Source organism: Alligator sinensis, unplaced genomic scaffold, assembly GCF_000455745.1.
Source record: "Alligator sinensis unplaced genomic scaffold, ASM45574v1 scaffold65_2, whole genome shotgun sequence".
NCBI classification, from domain to species: Eukaryota; Metazoa; Chordata; order Crocodylia; family Alligatoridae; genus Alligator; species Alligator sinensis.
The window spans coordinates 1,305,470-1,322,441 of record NW_005842071.1 but is presented as its reverse complement, the minus strand read 5'-3'; the positions used below and the strand labels follow the sequence as shown (position 1 = coordinate 1,322,441).

At 47.7% G+C, this 16,972-nt stretch overlaps 1 protein-coding gene across 4 annotated transcripts in view; it reads right to left on the bottom strand.

Annotated features, from left to right (window-relative positions):
- MET (MET proto-oncogene, receptor tyrosine kinase) overlaps positions 1–16,972 on the bottom strand; it is a 128,422-nt gene that overhangs the window by 64,556 nt on the left and 46,894 nt on the right. The window lies entirely within an intron of this gene.

Below are 16,972 nucleotides of genomic sequence, written 5' to 3'. Positions count from 1 at the left end.
TGCTCAGGAGGGGTGGGTCCTCTGTCCTGCAGAGGGTGCAGACCCCAACACAGCACACAGACTGCCCCCTCCCCACAGGGCCCACAGCTTCCCTGCACAGGGCCACAGCCCCCACCTGCATGGCGCACACGCCCCCCACAGGGCCCACATACCCCTCTGCAGGGTCCTCATGCACCCCCCATAGGGCCCTCATGCATCCCTATAGGGCCCACATGCCCCTAAAGGGCCCTCATGAGCCCCCCACAGGGCCCCAGGCCCCCTGCAGGGCCCACAGCTTACTCCTGCAGTAGCAGTGGCCATGGGGCACTCAAGGCCCACTGCAGTCAGAGCCCCCAGTGGCATGGCACAGCCCTAATGGCCTTGGAGCTGGTGCCATCTGTGCCACCCATCACCGGGCTGGGCCAGCTCGGCATGGCATGGTGCAGGGCCGTGCAGCTTCAGGCAGCACCAAGATTTGCAGGGACCACATGTGGTGCCATGCCGGGTCCTGCGTGCATGGGCCCCACATGCTGTTGGGCTGGGCTGGTTCCATGAAGGCAGGACCTGGCACAGCACAACATGCGGTCCCCACGAGTGGGGCTGGGCCTTAGGTGATAGCCGAAGTGGCCCTGGTGCTGCCTAAAACTGCATGGTCTCATGCTGTGCTGTGCCAAGCTGTCCCAGTTCCGTAACAGACAGCACAGGCTCTGAGACGATAGGGGCCATGCTGTGCCACTGGGGGGTTCTGGCCACAGTGAGCCCTGAGTGCCCCATGGCCGCTGCAGCTGTGGGGGTGAGCCATGGGCCTTGCAGGGGGTCTGAGGCCCTGCGGAGGGGGGGGGGGGGGGGGCTGGGGCCCTGCAGGAGACCCACACCCCCTGACCAGCCCCCCCACCCCATACACAATGCACACATTTCTACAGCACCCCCAGCCCCTACTTAACGCAGACAGCGCCTGGGTCACAGCTTTGCGCTGCTCCTGCTTGACCTGCACATGAATGCAGTGTGCTAGGGCAGCACAGGGCACCATACAGATGCCCTGGCTGGATGCCAGTGTCTCTGGAGGTCCGAGCCCTGGCTTGCCTGCACCTCTTTTCTCTAGTGTGTTTTTACTTGATACCTGGAAATCCAGGTATAAAATTCTGAGCCCATGCTGGAAATATGCAGCGTGAAGAACATTTTTTCATTCTCAGCGTGCCTCTTACGGTGTCCCACACCACAAGAGACATATGCACGCTCGTCTGGATGTACCCCATGAGTCCAAATACATTGTTATTTTTCTGGCTGACTTATCTGTGTAATTTGTGAATGTACTGGCCATTCCCAGGGAACTCCTTAGTTTGCTTAAACCTTATACTACATCATCCTACAGAGGGACACTGTGCTCTGGAGCACGTTTGAGATGACATGCAATAAGCAGACGGATACATATGTGCCCAGTGTCCTTCAATGTGCCTCTTGTCTTCATAAACAATAAATACCAGTACTAGAATTCTTGACAGCCTTCCCAGGATAAATGCAACATTTTACTCCCTCTATCCTGGAAGAAGATAGATAATTCACCAATATACTGACTGAATAGTGGATTTCACTGTGGTCTTTGAAACTGGTATACACTTATTTCTGACGTTCAAAAAAGACACGTAAAAAGAAACAATGAGCACTGAAAGCTTATATGTCATAGCCTTCCTGCGTAGCTCGGAGTATTTCCACGATGATGGGTTTTGAAGACAGGAGGTCAATAGATTAATTAATGTATCCTTTATACTGGAAGTGAGCGATCATTTTTTAATTCCATGAATATAAAATGAATTCTTTTAAACACTTTTTCATTGCTGCCAGCCTATCTGAGTGTTCAGTCACAAGTCTTGACCCTAGGTTAATTTATACACAACTTTGCATATTAAGACTATAACAACTTCACTTGCAGAGGATTTTTTTTAAAATCGTTCTGGTGATCAGTCGTGCTAGTCAGCAGGATTGAGTTACAAATGTGACTGTATTCATGTCAGACTGTCTTCTGCAAAAATAAGAGGCCTACTTAAAACAATCTAGGCAAAGTATCATATTGTTATTTTCACTAGATGTCTGGCAGGTGTACACCATTATCCAGCAGAGACAGGTCCAGGGTTAACGTTATTGTATAACGCCTCGAGTGCCCCAGGTTATGCAGCATAGCCTTGTAAACGGCACACATGTAGCTCACTGGATGCTGTATATCATTCTAATCCATTGAGTATAATGCATCTGCTTTGAAGGGCCTAAGCTTTTTTACTGGAACTGAACATTAAAACATGTGCTCCCGACAAACATTTATATGGCTCCAGGTGTTAATTTTAACTTCCGTATAAGGATTTCCCTGCCTTTCTTTTACAGTTTGAAAGTTTACTTTGGGATGAACAGAGCATACTTTCTACAATAGAAACAAGAAGTGCTAGTATAAAATCTATTCAACATTAAAAAATAAGTTGAAAATATTTTCAAAAACCCAGTCCTAACATAGATTTTGTTATAGATGTGGTTTAAAAACAGAAAAAGCAAAAAACAGTGACTGAGTACACATTCACATACATACATACATATATAGCTTATATTTATTCTTTAATAAGTCAGATTGCCACTTCTGAAAAATCAAGTGCATGATCAACCCACCAAAAAGATATAGCCTGGGAAGCAGGCTTTCAGTGGGGAGATCTTTGCCCCAACCATGACTCCACCCCAATATACACTAAACATAGGCTTTGAGCAGGGGGAATTTCCCACCCCCACATTGGGCACGTGCCATTTGCAGTACCTCAAAGTTGTTTGAGGTGCCACAAACCATACGTGGCACAGATGCACCTGTCTGCTGCGCTGCTAAAATTTGACATTGGGAGATCCTAGTATAAAAAAATGGCTGCTAAGAAAAGTGGCACAACGCATGTAGCAGCAGTGTGCGCTGCCAGAAATAGAGCTTAGCTGGCCAGGGCCATGCTCTGGCTGGTGACCAGGCTCTGAGAAACTGGATTGACAGGGCTGCTGCCCTGGGAGCGCCCCAGGACCCCAGGTAAGGCTGCTGGCCCCAGCCTCCCCTACCCAACCTGGCTCAATATGCAGCATGTCGGAACGCGTGTGCAGGGGTGTGTCCTGGGACAAAAAACAGTGGCACAAATATGTGCCACAAGAACTGCACACCTCTGCATTGTGCGGGCTGGGTGTGAGCCGGGCCCTTTTTTGTGCTCTGCGCGTGCTGTGGTCAGCAGCCTGGGCACACGGGGTCGGAGAGAATGGGCGACACGCTAGAATTAGGCACGGACTCGTAATGGTAGATTTAAAGATTGTTTACTTACACCGAAGATGGTTGCGGTGCAGGCTGGAAAACTTGCTTGAGTTGCAGTTACAAACAAAACGACACGAACAATCACGTGGAGTTTGCTAGGCTCCACGGAAACAGAGCTCCGGATGCCCTGGACAAGCGCGCCACCAAAATAGAAACCTCGTAGATACGTCTTAAAAAGAATTATCGCTCGAAGAGCTAGCAGGCCAATCGTTAGCCGCCACGTGGGAATAATTTAGAACTAGCCAATAGCGGAGAACAAATTTGCATGTGGGTGGCGGGAAATCCTTTGCACCGTGCATTTCTCTTGCAACTTGAGCAATGCACCCTGCCAAGGAAGCTACAAATTGGCGGGAACTTCTCTCTTGCACCGGGGTTCTCCTCTGCAGCAGAAAACTCCACCATGCAACGAAGCTGCAATTTAGCGGGAATAATTCTAGTGCTGAAGCACACACAAAATCATACCTTTGGGTTATGACATGCATATGTGTACTCATCTGGACATGCCCCATTGCTCCACTCAATATACCTGAACCCATTTTGGGATGGTTAACTTCTTGGGGTGCCAACAGTAATACGTTCTATACTAACCTATTCCTTGGCCTATTTGCCAATATTTCTAATAAGATTTAGCATTTATGCTGGATGGTTTTGCTATGTATACAGCATAAAATGGAAAATGGACTACCACCACCAAGCCAGAGGCCAAAGCAATGACCTTCAGTGACCTTGCATGTCAATAAGAAACTTAATTATGAAAATCCCTATATTTCAATACTCTAAACCATTGAATTCTGTGAATATATAGGGTAGGCCTCCACTGCACCACTGGAGTAGTGTAATTACTGTAATCAGAAGCACAGGGCCTGCACTGTTCAACATCTTCATCAGTGACTTGGAAGAGGGGGTAAAAAGCATCCTGTTCAAATTTGCAGATGACACTAAGATATGGGGGGATGTGGGCACACTAGAAGGAAGGAATAGGCTGCGAACGGACCTAGACAGGTTACAGGGGTGGGTGGGTGTGGTCAGACTTTCAGGTAACTACATGTAACCACATATAAAAAGTTACTTGTATGTAGTATACTATAGTTACTTTTTCTTCCTGTACATTACCTCTTCACTTAAAGCCATGTTCCTTATTCTGGCATGCCTGTGGGTATCAGGGGGGGGGGTGGGACTTTATGTCAAGGAGCACTACACATCCTCTGCCAGCAGTATGGGGTCAGGGGAAGGGCGAGCTGAAGTGCTCTGGGTCAAGATCCAGGGGGGGCAAGGCGAGAGGGATTTGACGGTGGGGGTCTATTACAGACCCCCCAATCAGGAGGAGGAGCTGGACAGGGAATTTTCAGGCCAGCTTGCGGAGACACTAAAAGCAAGGGATGTAGTTGTCATGGGCGATTTTAATTACCCGGACATCTGCTGGGAGGAGCAGTCAGCCGGGACGGACCGCTCCAGGAGGTTCTTGGCCGAGTTGCAGGACCTCCACTTGATTCAGGAGGTGCACAGTCCCACCAGAGGAGATGCTCTGCTGGACCTGGTCCTGGCCGCAGGCGACGACCTGGTAAGAGGCCTCCAGGTTCTTGACCACCTGGGCAATAGTGATCATCGCGTGCTGGAATTCACCATCCAGCGTAGAGTGTCAAGGGCCCGCAGCAAGGTGGTGGCCCTAGACTTCAGGAGGGCCAACTTCAGTGAGATGAGGAGATTAGTGGGAGAGGAACTGGGGTCCTTGAGGGCAGAGGAACTCAGCGTCCAAGAGGAGTGGTCGTTCCTTAAGGAAACGATACTCGGGGCCCAAGGGGTGTCCATCCCGACAAGAAGCAAGGCGGGCAGGAGTGTCCAAAAGCCCCCCTGGCTCACCAAGGGTGTCCGGGAATGCCTGCTTGCCAAAAGGGTGGCGTACGCCCGGTGGAAGGGGGGTGTAATCTCCAAAGAGGAGTATACCTCCTCTGCTCGGGCCTGCAGGCGGGCTGTTAGGAAGGCCAAGGCGGAGATAGAGCTCGGATTAGCGTCCAGGATTAAGGATAACAAAAAGTCCTTTTTCAAATATATTGGGAGGATGAAGAAGGCGCCGGGTAATGTGGGGCCCCTGCAGGATATGCGGGGCAATCTGGTGGTTGCGTCAGAGGATAAAGCGGACCTCTTTAACCAATTCTTCACCTCCGTTTTCTTGTGCAGGGACCGGGACTTCCCTGCTGTGATAGAAGCCGGACGCGAGGGGATCGCCTTCAGACCTCAGGTTGGGGAGGACCGGGTTAGAGAGCTTCTGGAGGGGCTGGACGCGTTCAAGTCAGCGGGTCCGGATGCTCTCCACCCCAGGGTGCTGAGGGAGCTGGCTGGGGTTATTGCAGGGCCCCTGGCACGGCTCTACGAGCGATCGTGGTGCTTGGGCCAGGTGCCAGACGATTGGAAGGTAGCTAATGTGGTCCCCATCTTCAAGAAAGGGAAAAGGGAGGACCCGGGCAACTATAGGCCCGTCAGTCTTACCTCAATCCTGGGGAAACTCTTTGAGAAGATCATCAAGGAGCACATTTGTGATGGGCCGGCATCAGAAATGATGCTCAGGGGCAATCAGCATGGATTTATTAGGGGGAGATCATGTCAGACCAACCTGATTGCCTTTTATGATCAGGTCACAAAGGCCATGGATGCAGGTGTCGCGGTGGATGTAGTCTTTCTGGACTTCAGCAAGGCCTTTGACACCGTCTCTCACCCCATCCTAATTAGTAAACTAGGCGACTGTGGCATAGATGCCTACACGGTCAGATGGATTGCAGATTGGCTGAAGGGTCGCACTCAGAGGGTGGTGGTGGATGGATCATACTCGACTTGGGGGGAGGTGGGTAGTGGAGTCCCTCAGGGCTCGGTCCTGGGCCCTGCGCTGTTCAATTTCTTCATCAGCGATCTTGATGTTGGGGTGGAAAGCAACCTGTTTAAATTCGCTGATGACACCAAAATTTGGGGGGAGGTGAGCACGCTAGCAGGGAGAGAGAGATTGCAGAAGGATCTGGATAGGTTACAGGGGTGGGCAAACAGGAACAGGATGTGTTTCAATACGGACAAGTGCAGGGTGCTGCACTTGGGTAGTAGGAACCAGCAGCACACTTATAAGATGGGGAGCTCCCTACTTGAGAGCACGGAGGCGGAAAGGGATCTTGGTGTCATTATTGACTCCAAGATGAACATGGGCCGACAATGCGAGGTCATGGTTGGCAGGGCTAACCGGACCTTGTCGTGCATCCACAGGTGCATCTCGAGTAGAGCCAGGGAGGTGTTCCTCCCCCTCTATGCGATGCTGGTCAGGCCGCAGCTGGAGTATTGTGTCCAGTTCTGTGCGCCCCATTTCAGGAGGGATGTGGACAACATGGAGAGGGTCCAGAGGAGGGCCACCCGCATGATCCGGGGACAACAGGGCAGACCCTACAGTGAGAGACTGCGGGACTTGAACCTATTCAGCCTCCACAAGAGAAGGCTGAGGGGGGACCTGGTGACCGTCTATAAACTCACTAGGGGGAACCAGAAGGGTTTGGGGGAGACGCTGTTTCCCCTAGCCTCCGCTGGCATAACAAGGAGTAATGGGCACAAGTTGATGGAGAGGAGGTACAGATTGGACATCCGAAAAAACTACTTCACAGTTAGGTCGGCTAGGAGCTGGAACCAACTTCCAAGGGAGGTGGTGCTGGCCCCTACCCTGGGGATCTTTAAGAAGAGGCTGGATACTTACCTGGCTGGACTCATTTGAGTCCCGTTTTTGTTTTTAGGGTTTGTTTGTTTTGGTTTTTTTTGGGTTGTTCTCCCGCCCTGGCGGGGGGTCGGGCTAGAAGATCTGTTTGGTTCCTTCCGACCCTAAAACTATGAAACTATGACCTGAACTTGTTCAGTCTCCACAAGAGAAGGCTGAGGGGGGATCTAGTGGCCATTTACAAACTAGTCACAGGGGACCAGCAGGCATTGGGGGAGTCCCTATTCTCCTGAGCACTACCAGGAGTGACAAGAAATAACTGTCATAAGCTGGCAGAGGGTAGATTTAGACTAGATATCAGGAGGCACTACTTCATTGTCAGGGCGGCTAGGATCTGGAACCAACTTCCAAGAGAAGTGGTGCTGGCTCCTACTGTGGGGGTCTTTAAGAGTAGGTTAGATGAACACCTGGCTGGGGTCATTAGACCCCGGTACTCTTCCTGACATGGCAGGAAGTTGGACTTGATGATCTGCTCAGGTCCCTTCCAACCCTACCAACTATGAAACTATAAAACAGTTTTTACTAGGTTCAAAAGACTGAACCTAGTCTTTTGCTAAAAGACTTTATTTATTGCTAAATAAAATGCAGCTGTGATTATTTTTACTTAGCTTTCTTTCCTATGTATTTATCATGCACACTGGTATCTAAACCAGGGCTGTCCAACTTCTAAGTGGATGGGGGCCACCTGCCCCATAGGCTGCACCATTGGAGGTCATGGGCCATCCCTTCTATTGCACTGTGTACCTCCACCCCTCCCTCCTGCAGTGTATGCCTGTGTGGGTGTTCCCTTTGCTGCTGCAACAATCCTGTATGGAACTTCCCCCTTCCTCCCTGCTGCACTATGTCATAGAATCATAGAAAATTAGGGTTGGAAGGGACCTCAGGAGGTCATCTAGTCCAATCCCCTGCTCAATACAGAACTAACCTCATCTAGATCATCCCAACCAAAGCTTTGTCTAGCTGGGTCTTAAAAACCTTCAAAGATAGAGATTCCACCACCTATCTGGATAACCTGTTCCTGTGTTTTACTACCCTCCTAGTAAGAAACTTCCTAATATCTAACCTAAACTTCCTTTGCTGCAACTTGAGACTGTTGCTCCTTGTTCTGTCATCTGCCACCACTGAGAACTGTTTAGCTCCATCCTCTTTTGAACCCCGCTTCAGGTAGTTGAAGGCTGCTGCTAGATCACCTCTTAGTCTTTGCTTCTCTAGACTAAATAAGACCAGTTCTCTCAGCCACTCCTCATAAGGCATATGTCCCAGATCCCTCACCATTTGTGTTGACCTCTGCTGGTCTCTCTCCAATTTGTCCACATCCTTTCTGTAGTGGCAGGGCCCAAAACTGAACACAGTACTCCAGATGTGGTATCACCAATGCTGAATAGAGGCAAGTAATCACTTCCCTTGACTTACTGGCAACACACCTACCAATGCAGCCCAGCATGCCATTAGCCTTCTTGGCAACAAGGGGACACTGCTGGTTCATATTCAGCTTATTGTCCATTGTAACCCCCTGGACTGTTTCCGCAGAGCTGCTGCCCAGGCAGTCAGCCCCCCGCTTGTATTGGTGCATGGGATTCTTCCCTGTATTGATGCATGAGATTGTTCTGTCCTAAGTGCAGGACTTTGCACTTGTCCTTGTTGAACCTCATGAGATTCCTTTTGGCCCAAACCTCCAACTTGTCTATGTCATTCTGAATCTTAGCCCTACCCTCCAGAGAATCAACTACTCCCCACAGCATGGTGTTATCTCCAAACTTGCTGAGGGTGCAATTTAAGCTATCTTCCAGGTTGCTGATGACGACATTGTACAAAACCAGCTCCTGGGGCTCTCCACTTGATACCGGCTGCCAACTAGACATTGAGCCATTGATTATTACCCTGTACATGTGTCCTTGTATAGGTGTTTCAGCACTGCAGTCTGCTGACTGGAGCAGGGTGCGGAGCCTTAGGCAAAACATCCCATGTGGGGCCCCGATCCTGCTCTGATCCCACCTGCCCTGGACCCAAAGAAGCTGCTGCTGCCATCAACAGCAGTGGTGGTGGCAGCGGTGGTGGGGGTGGATAGCCAGTGACTGGACTTGAAGCAAGCGGCGGTGGCACAGAGTCACTGTGGCTGCTCTGCCCAGTTCCGCAGGGCCCCACAAAGTGCGGGGCCCAGGGCAATTGCCACGATTCACCCCCTGGAGGGATGGCCGATGTATCCTGCAGTGTATCCCAATGTGGGTGCCCCCCACAACTCTGCATTGCCTCCTGGGGCAGGCATAGAGCACAAAAGCCAGAGGAGGAAGGGGGAGCAATAGGGGGAGTTGCTGCCAGGCAGAAACCTGGGGGCTGCAATTTAATCCCTCCTGGGTGGTATGCAGCTTGCCGGCCGCCCAGCTGGTTAGCCCCGATTTTTCTCTGTTCCACAGGTATGGGGGAGTGAACACTCTGTATGATTGGAAGGTTTTGGGGTTTTTTTGGCTTGCTTTGTTTGCTTTTAATCTTAGGCATGTTAAGGGGGAATGGCTTTTTCTTACAAATATGTCACATACTTCAATCCAAAAGCCAACAGGCTTGGGTGCAGCATGAAAAACCTTCACATCTAATTTGGGTGTAAAATTTGATAGAAAAACCATTTAAGGAAACAGTGAACGCCCCTGAATAAATATTGTTATTCATAATTATTAAACTTAAATATAGAATTGGTGCAGAGAAACGTCAGTGACCATTAGGGGTGCCAGATGCATCTAAACTAGAGATGCATCGATACATCAGTCTGATATCAGATTGGTACCGATATAAAGAAAATTGGCTGTATCGGAAATTGGCCTGATGGGGCCAATAGTGTGGCTGATAAATGGCCCGTGCATGCGCGCAGCCTCAGCGCAGCACTCAGGCAGCAAGGAGCAGAGCCTGGCAGTGTGGAGAGCTGCCTCCAGCTGGTAAGTCTGTTGTGGTGGAAGAGGCATGAGGGGGGCAGATCAATGCCCCCCGTGGTGAGGGAGGGGGCAGGGGCAGGCGCTGCACAGCTGGGATGGGGCCATGACTCATTGGGGGAGGTGGCTCCCGCCACTGCACGCACCCTGGGAGGGCACGGGGGGTGGGGAGTGGGACACGGCATGTGCCCCCAGATCTGCGCAGGGTGAGCGGACTGCAGCTGTGGGCTGGAGCCAGGGTTGCACCAGGCTCTTCTTGTCAGGGGTTGGGCCAAATCATAGCTCCTTCCCAGTGCTGCCGCCATGACACCTGGCACAGCCCCAGCTCTTCCTAACTCAACTCTAGCCTCTCCCCATGTGCTGGGAAAAGTTGGGGCTGTGCCAGGCATGCAGCAGTGGTGGCGCTGGGAGCAGTGCTATGGCAAAGTTTGGGGTGGTTGCAGCCTCCTCCATAGCCCCCGCCCTGAGCCCAGCCCCCAGTGGAAGTGGAGCCCGGCACAGCCCCGGCTCCAGCCTGCAGCTGCAGCCCATGCAGATCCGGAGGTATGCGCCCTCCGCTCCCCCAGGGGTATGTGCCCTCCCGGGGTGTATGCAGCAGCGGTAGCTGCCCCACCCCAATGAGCCTCGGGTCTGCCCCACGCCCTGCCCCGCCCCAGCTGGGCTGCCCCTGCCCCTGCTAGTTCCCTCACCATGGGGGGGGGTTGATCTGCCCCCCAAAGCCCCTTCCCTCCCCACTCCCCTTCCACCACAATGGACTTACCAGCTGGAGGCAGCTCTTCACTGTGTATCAGAAATTGGATCAATATCGGCCGATATGCCTCCTTAAAAATCAGATACAAGTATTGGCCCCCAAAATCTTTATCAGGACACCCCTACTTTTAGCATATAGGAAGATGCTTTCCCTGCTTCCATGAGGTTACAGTGCACTAATGCCAATGCTACTGCTCTCCTGCAATACTTCTGTGTGAAGAAGGAAGCTAAACAGGGAACTTTACACTACCAGTGTACCACACAGCCCCAAAGGATTAATCTGCAATATAGTACTGGAGGTAGTACCAAATTCTATCTAAGAGAAAGATAGTGAACTCTACCTATTATTGCTGCCCTGAGTTGTACAAATTGTAAGAAGATTCCCATTTTCTACTTCCACATATTGGTCACCTTTGTGAAGCTTATTTACTGAGAATTTAGTTGTTTCACAGACAGTTGATTGCAAAGTATGTTATTTTGATATATATTGTCATTTTTAAAATATATATCTTCAAATATGTCAAAGCTAAACTTTAAAAATGAGTCATCTTAAAACTATCTGAATCTCATCACTCCAAAAAACATGCGTGATCTGTAAATGAACACTGCTCACACTGAGATAAATAAAAAACAGCCTAATGGAAAACATATCACCTTCGGGATGAGAACAAGCTCAAGAAATTTTAGCCCAATTTGTTATGGGAATTTTTGTGTCAAGCTTTAGCTGCTTGAAAATAAGAGGATAATAAATGAAAATGTCTCTTTCCTCAGGAGGCAGATCCTCAGGTGGTGAAAACTGAGAATTGGACTGCACAGTGATAGCATCTCTCGTGTGACAGTATACTGCTTTCTAATCAAATAACTACTGTGAAATACCTGATTCACTTTGCACCCAACAGCTGGACTTTTAGTCTGTGTTCTCAGCCATACACTGAAAATAAGCACAATAAGAAAGGCAGAAACAGCTGCACACTACAAAAAAAAACCTGTTATAAAAAAGGTCCGTCGTCAGTCTCCAGCATAGGAAGGAAGTAAAACCGTTTTTCTTTCCCTTCTCATGCATGGCAGCTGTCTTACAAAAATTATTACTGTGCTGTTTTGTAACATAAACTCTACAGTATTTAGTAAACTATAAACTCCAAGCTGCTCATGGCCCAACACAGATTTAACACTGTTAAGGCAGTCAAAACATTACCACTGTGTCAATGAGCTTCAGTGACCCTGTTGGGAAATGCTCTAATTCTACTATGACCAGTTATTTGCTTTAAAAGAACTGGAGAGTCTTCTGCATCCAGACCATCTAGATCAATTAAATCTTAGTTTGAGCATGTAAAAATGCATTCATTTCAGGAGAATCTATCTTTTTTTCCAAATAGTTGTTAAAATAACTATAACTATATTAATCCTCAAATACAAGCAGATAAGTGAAAGAGCAAGATACTGTTTACTGGCTCAAAAACGTGTATGATTTTAGATTTTAAACAATACCATTTCTTCAGGTGCTTTATTTACGTAAGCAATATACAAATAATTCTGATACCCTTACTCTGGTTTAACAACACTTTTCTCCATGAGTAATCCTATTGACTTCAATGGTGCCAGTTGCAGAGGTAGGCCATGTCCAGATGAGCACAGCCATGTGGTATGTAGTACCACACACCCATCTGTGGTGCAAAACACTGTACATTCAGGTGTTCCCCACACTGCAAGGTAGCAGTGCAGGGGTTTTTTTATCCTGGAAGACCAGGCCAGGCTCTGAGCAGCAGGACTGCTGTGACTGCAGCTTCCGGAGGCCCCTAGGACTCCAGGTAAGGCTGCTGAGGCCAGCAACTGTGCTGGCCCCAGCCTTCCCTACCCCACCTGGGATAACCTGCAGTGTGCCAGAGGGTGTGTGGCACAGTGTGCAGTGGCACAAGGGGTGCTGGTGCTTCTTGCTCCTGGGGAAACACACATCCACACATGTGGATGCAGCTATAGATATCACTCATTGTGAGTAAGGGTTTGAAAGTCTGGTATAAATAACAGAAGCAACAACCCCACCACTCTATGGGGTGATAATTTTGGTCACAAAACCTGTGCATTAAAGCTTATGTTTATTTTGCAGTAATGACATGTCTCAAGGTAAAACTAAGGGACTAGGGGACTATGGGCTCAACAATTCAATGGTCAGATGGCTGCAGGGTTGGACCCAGAGAGCACTAATAGACAGATCTGTGTCGACCTGATGGAAGGTAGGCAGTGGGGTCCCCCACTGGACCAGTGCTTTTCAACACCTTCATCAATGATTTGGATGTGGGGATGAAAAGCACACTGGCAAAGTTCACTGATGACACTAAGCTGTGGGGAAGTGTGGCCACACATCAGGGTAGGCTGACAATCCAGGTGGATTTACACAGATTAGTTAGATGGGCAGACCAGAACCAGATGCTGTTCAACACTGAGAAGTGTAAAGTGCTCCATCTGGGGAGGAAAAATCCGCAACATACTTATAGGCTTGGTAATGCTATGCTAGCACCACATCCGAAAGGGACCTGGGGGTCATAATTGACCATAAAATGAATATGAGCCACCAGTGTGATGCTACAGTTAGCAGAGCAAACAATACGCTGGCATGCATCAACCAACGCATCTCAAGCAAAACTAAGGAAGTAATTCTCCCGCTCTACTCAGAATTGATGAGGCCGCAGCTGGAGTACTGCATCCAGTTCTGGGTGCCACATTTTAAGAAGGATGTGGAGACGTTTGAGAGAGTCCAGAGTAGAGCCACTCATATGATTAGAGGTCTGAAAAGCAAGCCATACAAGGAAAGGCTGACAGATATGGGACTGTACCACCCAGAAAAGAGAAGACTTCAAGGGGATTTGGTGGCAGCTTACAAATGTATCGGTGGAGAGCATGGGGCTAGGTGAACAACTATTCACCAAAGCGCCACAGAAGCAACAGTTATAAACTCTTAGAAGAAGATTTCAGACTGGATACAAGGAAAAACTTCTTTACGGTTCGTATTACCAGACTCTGGAATAGACTTCTAGTGGGGGTGGTGCAGGCACCTACCCTGGAGATCTTCAAAAGGACACTGGACACTCACCTTCCTGGGGTTATTTGACCCCAGCAATCTTTCCTGCCTAGAGCAGGGGGGCTGGACCTGATGATCTCATGAGGTCCTTTCCAGCTCTCATACTTCTGTGAATGACTCAAAATATATTTTGACTGAAATATTATATAGCAATATATTTCCAAAGCACTGCCTTTATTTGTGTGTACATGAAAGGTAGAATTCTAGACCCTGATCCTGTAGTTGAGTGCCTATTAAAGTCAATAGGAATGGCCACCACCTACTGCAGAATCAAAGTCTGGACCAAAGGATATTTTGAACATTTAAGTTCAATCCTTTTCACACACAAATTATAATGAACCCATTAAAACTGTAAGTCCATATGTCCTATGTATTAGATGTGCACAAAGAAAGGACAATCTAAAGTCCCATTGCAAATTTGTCCCATAAAGTGTCATCAGTAGAAAAAAGGAACATTATGAACTTCTACATAATTTGGGTTCAGTGTTCATGAGGCTGACTGATGTGCTGAATTGCATCATTTTTAGGTTGTCCTGATTTTTACCAATTACATCTCAGCAACATTAAAATAAATAGTTCAGTCTTTATGAATTTCCATTCACTGCAATTACTAGATATATTTCCATAGAAACTCCATTGCAAATCTGCTTTAGTAGAGAATTCATTAATGAGACATGTTTGAAAGCATTACCCAGACAACTATTAGTGTAGCAAAAAAACCTTAATTTAAGAATATATATTATATTCTGGAAAATGCTGTGATTCTTGTATCCTGGAGACAAGGTAACTTTTTTCAGAGCCATTTCAAGGTAAAAAAATAGTTTGAAGTTTTGTTATATGCCATGATGTTACTAGTCATTCAAGGAAGCCTGTGTTTATTTTGTTGTTGGATGTACCATATTTTAGGGTTGTTCAGGATAAGGAATAGCCTGCGTATTACTATACTGTGAATTTGATGATTTTCTTCTGTAACTCAAGCCAATCTAATTCACTGATGTGAATATTTCTACTAATGGCAATATGCTGCTTATACAATAGCTTTTATTTTGACCTCTGATTCTAACACAAACAAAAAATAGATTGGAAGTATGTTAATTGTTATAATACATCATTCTAGTAGATAGAAAAAAATTGTTAATGAAAAATGTGTTTTAAGATAGGAATGAATAATAAAAATATAGTAAATAATGTTTTGCATTTTTCTCCAGATATCTCTATAAAGATCTTACTCAAAACCACAGGGGCTGGGGTGGTGTGGGCACCAAGGTGCAGTCAACAGCCCAAAGGTTGCATGTTTGAGCAGAAGTGCTCATGGCGTGGCCATATCAGATTCCAACAAATCTGTGAATTCTGCTAAATACGCTGTCACGAGGACATGAGAAGGAAGGATTCAAAACCAACTGCAGTCCCAAAGTGAATATTACAGAAAGGGCAGTAAGCATTACTGCCAATATTTTATACAAATAGGAAGACTAAGGCACAGAAGTTAAATCACTTGTTCAGGTTTACACGGTGAGGAAGTGGTTATATTGAGGAAGAGAATTCAGGTCACTGGGCTCTTGAGCCAAGTGCCAGTCCTCCTTATATGAAGGCAATCTTCACTCATAAATTCATTGGGGTGGGAGTAGTTGTGGGAGTCAGTAAACATTGCAGAATAGTCACTACTGGTATATAGGTTAGAAAAAAATTGGGATTCACTTTGATATTACCAAATGTTCCTATGTGTCCTCTCTGATAGATGTTCTGGACTTTCCTCTCCATAGTGGGTATCTGCATGCATTTACTGTGTTTACTTGAATCTAAGATGAGTCCCCATCCCCCCAGTCAGCATGGAGAAAAAAGCCCCATGTGTTAGATTCATGCACCAAATGGGATGGGGAGGGGACAGGCTTCTGCTTCCACCTGCCACTTTCCCCCAATACCGTTAGGCACAGCACAGCTCCAGCTTGAGCTGCATCCCTTCCCAGGCACATAGAGAAACTCTGCCCTCTGTCTGGCCAATCAGCAGCACTGACACTGCCACATAGCCCGGCAAGGGCTGCACTTCCATGTGCTGTGCTCTGGCAGGGAACAGGGTCAAAGCAGTCTGACAGTAAGGGGTGCAGTGGAGGAGAGGGGAACAGGCAGAGACTGCAGGGATCATTGTGGGGAAGAGGCAGAGACTGTGAGGAGAGGGAGGGAGACGTAGAGATTGTGGGGAGTGGGGGAAAGGTCAGAGGCTATGGGGAGCTGGGGGTAGGGGTGCAGGTAACGCGGGTGGGGCAGGAAGCCTGCAGAGTAAATACATGGGGGAGGGCTGAAGACAAGGGGGACACCTACCCCCCATCCCCGGTCATTGCTTTCCCTATTGTAGCAGTGGGAGGGGGATGAATTTAAGAGAACCCTCTGATAAGTAGATTCTATACCTGAAAAATTATAACAAATGTATACATTTTCTATATAAATAATCTAATTATGGGGTGGTTGTGTTAAATTCAGGGTCAACTTATATTCAAGTAAATATGGTATTCCCCTGCAGAAACAGCATATTTTTATCCCTGCAGGAGTGACTAATCAGGATCAGTGGGTTTCTTGCAACAAAAAAGGTGCGTGTGTGTGTGGCATGGAGGGGAAGCTTAGTATGATAAATATGGAAACGTTCTATGATAATTTGTTAACGTAGGCTTGGCTTGGCTTGGCTTGGGCATGGTGTTTTCTGTACAAATAACCTTGATTAAATGCTTCCCAACAGACAAGGCTCGAGGGAAGATACCTCAAGATGTTCCCTTGATTGGTTTCTATTTAAAGGCTGTTAGAAGACAACGCTTGAATAATTAGTTCTGATGATTCTAGTTCAGTGTTTGGGCAGCCTTGAGGATCGGCTTTATCAAAAAGGGCTGAAGACTGATGACACTTAAAGGAGCATCCTGGCAAATAAAGAACACTGGCAGGCAAACAAAGAGTACTTTTTTGGTATCATGCTGAAACAAATTTAGATAGAGGAACCTGAGGCAGTAGGGTCTGAAGAAGCTACATCTTTCTATTAGGGGACAATAGTAGGTTAGGTAGGATAGAAAAATATACATACTTTTTGCAGTTTTAAAATCCTTTTATCATCTAATACTTTGTTACAGCTGCTAAATAAAAACACACTGAAGAAGGATGTTGACAATGAATCACTGATCACCAGGGATCCTAGTTTTCTC